This window comes from Hibiscus syriacus, unplaced genomic scaffold (assembly GCF_006381635.1).
Source record: "Hibiscus syriacus cultivar Baekdansim isolate YM2019G1 unplaced genomic scaffold, ASM638163v2 tig00012523_pilon, whole genome shotgun sequence".
Taxonomy (NCBI): Eukaryota; Viridiplantae; Streptophyta; class Magnoliopsida; order Malvales; family Malvaceae; genus Hibiscus; species Hibiscus syriacus.
Genome location: NW_024062285.1, coordinates 861,630 through 869,739, shown reverse-complemented (window position 1 = coordinate 869,739; position 8,110 = coordinate 861,630). Strand labels below are relative to the sequence as shown.

Sequence of the window (8,110 nt, the reverse complement as noted above, 5' to 3'; positions counted from 1 at the left end):
GAATAGTGAAATAATAGGTACTGATATATCTAGTGTCCCCGAGGGACATGAGTGACATAATAGGGCAATGATAACATATTCTCTGACGAAATAATGGAAGGCGCATCCCCGGGAACGCGCCTTCATGTGAATAGTACTCCGATTATAGACACTATTATATGTAACGTATTATAAACTTTCAAAACAAACTTCAGTTCACAATCTTTCAAATTCTCAAATTCCCAAACTCTAAATTCTCAAATTCTCTGAAAATGAGTCGTCTTTCTGCTGTTGTTTTGTATGATGGAGAAATTAAGGAAGCTGAAGAGGGGGTTGTTTTTGAGTCAGATCATTATATCCCCTTAACCTTGAAGAGAAACATCACAATTGAGGAGTTAATCACAAAAATTTCGTTAAAGATTCGTGTAGCAGGCCAGAGAAGACTATCTTCACTTCAGTACAGATTTCCTACTGAACTTTTTCCGCTCACGTATACATCATTTCAGCTTTCAAACGATGATGATGTTTCTATGATGGTTGATGCTCATATGGGGAGTTCACAATCTCTTATTGAAATGTATGCCACTTTTATTGAGGTTCGTGTAACTCGTGGTCTCTCATATTCCTCTCACTTTGGCATTGCATATCAAACTGATCAAGTTGATAGCCCGACACAACTGATCTGTAATGATTTCACATCATTAATGGCGGATCCAACGCCATATACCATGCCATCAAGTTCAATAGGAAGGCATTCATCTGCAACTGCTTATGATCTCAACCCACGTGGCTTCACCAATAATCCATATGGCAACATCTCTTCTACTTCAAGGGGCAGACATTCATCTGCCAATGTTTTCGACTTACATATGGAAATGCCAACGAGACAACAGTCTATTCACACCCCACATGATACAATGGCCTCAAGTTCAAGGGGAGGACACGCAAGCGGGAACTTATTTGACCTCAACATTGGATTATCGGAGGAACCCTCATCTCCACCAGAAGAACCTCTTCGGGAGCCAGGTGCAGATGGTGTTGAAACGAGATTATTCGTTGAACCTGACTCACCATAGTTTAACGTACATTCTGATGATGACGAGGATGATGTTCCGATAAATACAACACCAGCCGAACTTCCTGCACATATGTATGAGGCTGATTATGATGCAATATATGAGCCTGAATTTCCAGATCTTCCTGATGTTGGCAACTATGGACTTCAATCATTAGTCAATGACGGTAATTTACATATTGGAATGGAGTTCGCATCGAAGGAGGAAGCAATGATGGAAAAAAAGAGTTACAATATTCGTAACTCAGTTCAGTCCCGAGTTGATCGATCTAACACGGAGAAATATGTCTGCTACTGCGTCCAACGTCACAACGGATGTCAATGGATGGTCCGTGTATCAAAGAGGAAGAGGAAGAACAACTTATGGGAACTAACCAGATACAACGGTCCTCATACATGTTGTGCAACAGGTATAAACCAGGATCATCCCAACTTGGACTCCAACATTATTTGTCAAGCAATCATGCCCATTGTGAAGCAAAGCTCTCATATAGCTGTTGCAGTGTTAATTTCTGCTATACAATCACAATATGGGTACACTGTCTCATATAAAAAAACGTGGTTGGCAAAACAGAATGTCATTTGCAAACTTCATGGCGAATGGGATTCCTCTTAGTACGAGCTGCCCAGTTGGTTTCATGTTGTGCAAAGACTTAATCCCGGGACAATTGTTGAGTTCGAAACTCAACATCATTACGTGAATGATCGAATGGTTCGCAATCGCTGCCAATTTTACCGAGTCTTTTGGACTTACCCTCAGTGTATTAATGCAGCAAGTATTGTAAACCAATTGTCCAAATTGATGGTACTTTCTTGTATGGGAAATACAAGCAAGTTTTATTATTGGCTGTGGTCCAAGATGGAAACCGCAATATTCTTCCTGTTGTGTTTGCCCTCGTTCAAGGAGAAGACGCTGAGTCTTGGGCTTTTTTCCTTAAAAATTTACGTTTACATGTTGTCACCAGGGAACGACTATGCATTATTTCAGACCGATGAGCCGGGATAAAAGCAGCAATGTACTCTTTGGGTACAATGTATAGACCTCTACATGTTCAACATCGTTATTGTGTCCATCATATTGCTGCAAACTATTACGGAAAATACAAGAAGAACGATGAACGTCAGTTAGTCGTGCGAATGGGTATGTTACTTTTTCCCAATTTTTCTATCAATTTCTTATTACTTATTTATACTTCATATTAACTATTACATATTCCTAATGGCTTAGGTTACGAACTCTTACCTCAAAGGTTTGAGTCGATACTACAAGAGCTGTTTGGCAAAAATAAGAAGGGGTGCGAGTACATTATGGACATCAGCAAAGAAATGTGGACAAATGCATATGACGGGGGGTATCGCTATGGTCATATGACAACAAACTTGGCTGAAGCAATAAATTCAACCTTAAAGGGGGCGCGTCATTTACCAGTCACGGCGTTGGTTAAAACGACTTATTTTCGTTTGGGTCAACTCTTTGCAAAGCTCGGTGGACAAGCTCTTACTTGGATGCAAAACGGACATATTTACCACCCAAGACTAGTAGTTGATTTACAGAAAAAAGTGGTTGCATCAAATGAGATGTTAGTTACAAATTTTTCTCGCACTCGTGAATTGTTTCGTGTAACCGAAATGCCACGTCCGCTGCAAGGGATTGAAGCTAACTCTTTCAGAGTTAATCTGCAAGAGAGGTGGTGCGATTGTGGTTTCTTTCAAGCACTCAAATATCCATGCTCTCATGTCATTGCTGCTTGCTCACATTCGCATTTGGACTACAAAAATTATGTTGATCTCATATACCAACTTTCACAAGTATTCAAGGTATATGAATTTGAGTTTCCGCCCATAGGAAACGAAAGAGACCCAAATGAGATTCAAACTTGGCTTACAATTGTACCAGATCCATTGCTATTGAGGGACTCAGGTCGTCCAAAATCTACTAGAATACATTGTGATATGGATATTCGGGAGAAGTCAACAGAACAAAAACGATGTGGGCATTGTAGAAACATCGGGCACAATAGAAAAAAATGTCCAGCTCTGTTATCATCATATAAATGTTAACTCTTATGTAATTAATATTGTATTTAAATGAATATTTTTGTTTCTAATAATTTAATGTTATTGCATTTATATAATTTGTCAATGTATGTACACCTAAATAATTTTTTTTTAACTTTTAAATACATAAATATATTTAATATATTTATTTAATATAATAATTAATATTATTAGTTATAATTTTTTTAAAATATAATAATAATTCCACCTTCTAAGTAGAGAAAAATATTAAATTAAACAAATTAAAAGTTATTAAAAAATTTATGTATACGATGACACATTTCATGTTCTGATTGGAGGATTAAATTTATTAAATTAAATTTTCAATAAGACTAATTTTATAAAATATGTAAGTCTTGAAGATTAAATATGTAATTATACTAATTTATTAACTTATGCATCAATATTTTCGTTAAATATTGATATGAGATGACTAGATTGATAACATTTAAATAATTAACTGATAAAATTAATAGATCGATAATCAAAATAAAAAATAATCGAAACTTGATAATTCTTACATTATAATCGAAACATTTTACATAATATATTATTAATTTATAATAATAATAAAAATAAACTATTTATTATAAAACAAAATACGTGTCTGCTGAATTGGCAAAGGCGCGTCCCCGGGGACGCGCCTTCCACACGTGGCATCAAACTCAGCGAAAACATGGGTAAAGCGCGTCCCCGGGGACGCGCTTTTGCCAACTCAGCAGAAAGGGTGTTACTTCTGAAAATATTGATCAAACGGTGTCAGAAAGGGAAAATAAAAAAAAACGGTGTCAGGTAATTTAGCCCACAACTAAACCGCAACAACAACAGCAGCCTCTGCCCTTGGATCCAGCCGTTGCAGCTGTTGGGCGCGCACTCCCTTTGCCGCCATCTTGGCCATCGAATGGCCGTGATCTCCAGACTCCGTGGTCGCAAACAAACCCTCCGCCTTTGGCGCCTAATTTTCTAGGGTTTCCCTCTTCATCGGGAAACCAATTCGGTAATCAAGGACCTTTAAACGTTGACTTCAGAAGGTCAGGGTTTCCAGGTATTGATAATAACAACAGTCACGTAATCCAGAGCCTGATCCAGCAGCAAAAGCTCCTCTTTGGTTCTTTTCCTAGTGATATTCAAATCCTGCAAAAGCGGGAGGGTTTACTTCATGGGAATTTACTTGAAACATCGAAGTTGGATCCATCGAAACAGCAATCGGGTTCGATGCTTAATTCCAATCCAAATTCGAGTCCATATGCCTTTCAACATCAAAATTCTGGTGAAAGAGGAAAGAAACGGCAGAATGTTGGGAATTACAGGCCTCCCCCATCAGAGGAAAATATAAGAGCGCCTCCAGGGTTTTCAGGGAAGCCTGGTGGAGGAGGGAGCCGGGATTTAGGAAATAGGAGGAAGCATGTTGAGCACAATGTAGATAAACTAAAAGCTGAATACAGTCATTTGAGTGGTTACAAGAGATGTTAGTTCGTGAACAGCTTGATATTGAAGAGTGTCTTTTGGAATCGCGTAGCGTTGGTTATAGAGATGGGTTTTCAATGCGTGATAGGTTTAAGAGGGAAGATGGTGGCCAAGTGGATAAAGTTGGGGAAAGGCTTGTTGAGTCCTTGTTGATTGAGGAAGAATCTGATGATAAGAATGATAAGAATTAACATCGTCGTGAGAAGGTAAACCTTTCCCCTGCATAATATTACTTTTATTACCTTGAAGCCATCACAATGATTTGTGTAGCTTTGAGAGATCAGAGACTTAACGATTAAGGAGTAGCCATGCAGGTGTGGATTTTAGATAGCGATTCAACGGACACAATTATTTTTGGGTACTATATGCTTAATAGATCACTCATTTAGTTTGTAATATTAGTTTCCAATGCTTTGCATCATAAGTTCAAATGGTGTCCAATTGTACTCTAGTTTAAATTTGGTATTGACTTTTAATTTTCATATCAGGAATCCTGAATAGATAACAGAGGCCAAAGATTACTTAACCAGAGAGTTAGAATGCTGAAAAGGCAGATGGCATGTCGCGGTGACATTCACAGGCAAAATGCACTTTTGCTTGCTATTGTGTGAGTCACTTATACCACCTGAGGAGGAAAGAACCAATCAGAAACAGATATTGGCATTACTTGAGAAACTAGTTTGCAAAGAATGGCTAAAAGCGCAGTTATTTCTTTATGGATCATGTGCCAACTCTTTCGGGGTTTCTAAAAGTGATATTGATATTTTCTTGCATTTAATGAGGACATTAACGACAAATCTGAAGTCTTGTTAAAGTTGGCAGATATTTTGCAGTCGGATAATCTTCAGAATGTACAGGTTGGTTATATTGCTAAGTCCTTTAGAATTTAACGCAAACAACTATAAGTGAGATCTTACCTCGTGATTTTCCCTTTTAAATTGGTATTAAGATAGTTGCTTAGATTTTCAGTAAGTTCTATTATTGTTCTCTATTAGCTAATTTGGCTTTCTTTAACCGATCAGTTTTCTAATTTATTTTATTAATATCCGCTTCATGTGGTTTTTTTTAAAACTTGATTGTTTTATTACTTTTCTGCTTTTCTCAGTGGATGTTAATATAAGTTGAGAATATTGTTCCAAATTCGAATAAGTACATGCACCCTAAGAAATATTTAATTTACACCCTTTTTTTCATTATCTGATTTATATTAGTTTTTGAAGATAGGCTCAGTATTCTTTGTTATCTTTGTATTATGTTTCCATTAAACTTCTTCCTTTTTGTTGTCCTTTCCTGCTATTATGTTTTCATGAAGTGTATACAGAACTATTCTCTTTAAGTGTAGAATAAAACTTACACAGAAAATAGAGTATTACTGTTTGCCTCCTGTGCAGGCATTGACTCGTGCTAGAGTCCCCATAGTAAAGCTTATGGATCCAGCAACTGAAATTTCCTGTGACATATGCATGAACAATGTTTTGGCTGTAGTAAATACTAAGCTTCTACGTGATTATGCAAAGATAGATGCCAGATTACGGCAATTAGCGTTTATTGTGAAACATTGGAAGTCCAGAGGAGTGAATGAAACTTATCGAGTGAATGAAAGTTATTTGCAACTATAATTCTATTCCGATAATCAGCAATGTAATTCTTGTGCAGCAAATTCCGATTAGTGCTACTGGCTAGGCTGTTTAGCCTGCTTTGGAGTGTAATCATAGATAAAACTACAAGCTAATGACGGTCAATGTAGTTAGGATTTGTGCACCTAGAAAAGAGTAGGAAACATTTTTGCTTGAGCTCAAGTTTTGTCTTTAATTAGCATTTTCTTTGCAGGTATGTTTTGATGTGCATTCATTTCTTACAGCAACGTAGACCTGCTATCCTTCCATGCTTGCAGGTGTGTTGGATTTCTTGCTTCCTATATCTGCTATTTCATATGGCTCTTTTATGTTATTTCTATGGTGCAAAAACTCATGGAACTCAATAATTTGAATTTTTATCTACCCTTACTAGGGCTGAGCAAAACTTATGGAATTTATTAATTTGATATGTATTTGTTGCGTCAATATTTTCAGTTACATAATATAATGGAAGTGTGGCAGACAACGGGAGTTACATAATATAACTACTAAGTAGTGGAATAATCTGTATGATTGTTTATTATGTTTCCATGATAAATCTTAGGGTTATTAATTAGCATGTGGTTAGTTCCATGTTGGATCTATCAGAGCCTCTATTCCTTTGCGTGAAACATTTAATGAGAAGCTTTGCTTTTCTTTTTCTTTTTACTTGTCAAATACTGTGACTGACTGTTGTTGGGTTAACATTTGGATTTTGCTTCTTTTTTTTTCTCTTTCGGGGAATGGAGAAAACCTACAGTATCACTTTGGATCATATTGAGTGTGCTTACTTTGACAAAGTCGAACAACTGAGCAACTTTGGCTCTCGTAACAAGGAAGCTGTTGCTCAACCGGTGTGGGGATTCTTTAACTATTGGGCATATGGTCAAGATTATGCAAATTCAGTAATATCTGTTCGGTCAGGAAGCATAATCAAGTGAGATATAAATTGTCTCGACAATTGCTGTACATGCAAGTGCAAGTAATTGCATGAATTTATGTCCCCATCTTATGCTAGATGCGTTGCTGTTCTGGATTAGGTTCAAATCTCATTTATGAAATTTCTTTGTACAGTACACAAGAGAAAGACTGGACAAGGAGAGTTGAAAATGATCGGCATTTAATCTACATAGAGGATCCGTTCGAGATCTCTCATGACCGTGGCCGTGTGGTGGACAAGTTCAGCATTAGAGTTCTAAGAGAGGAGTTTGAACGAGCTGCTGATATCATAAAGTATGATCCAAATCCTTGTGTGAAACTCTTTGAACCTTATGTTCATAGTTAGCTAAAATCTTGCCTTGGCCAAGAATCTATTTAGGGCGTCTGGCTTTATTCATTATAATCAACTTTTTTTTTTCTTTTGTTTTAGATTTCTAGTTTCTTTATAATCAATTAACATTACATTATAATTGCGTATCATATTATGGTATTGGTTCAAGAAACAATTCAGAAAAGATAATGTCATGGCATTAATTGCATATATTACATATCCGTTGTCACATTAGTGGTGTCAATAATTAATGGTGTATCATGCCACATCAGTAGAATCAGTAATTAATGATGCATCATTCCACTCAATCTTAAGTATTTTTAACAAGTTTATTTTATTTTAAAATGTCATATCAACAATATTTCATGTCATATCAAGAAAGTAATAAATTTTTACATCTCATGGTAAAGTTAGCCACAAGAGCAACAAAGAGGTGGAGTGAATCCCGTGCAAGAGAAGAAGCCAAAAGTTATGAAGCATGCCGAAAGGCTAAAGGTAGAACCCATATTCTTATAAAGTAAAATTAGTTTTACACTAACACGAATCGCTTCTATACGAATCATATAAAATTGTTACGAATGTGATTTTGTTTTACATCGGTTTATATGGAATTTTCCTCATAAATATATAAAGCAATAACAAAAA

General features: G+C 36.4%; 1 pseudogene; it reads left to right on the top strand.

Moving 5' to 3' along the window:
• The first annotated feature begins 1,821 nt into the window (after nt 1–1,821).
• LOC120205688 lies at nt 1,822–6,198 on the top strand (annotated as a pseudogene).
• The last annotated feature ends 1,912 nt before the right edge of the window (nt 6,199–8,110 follow it).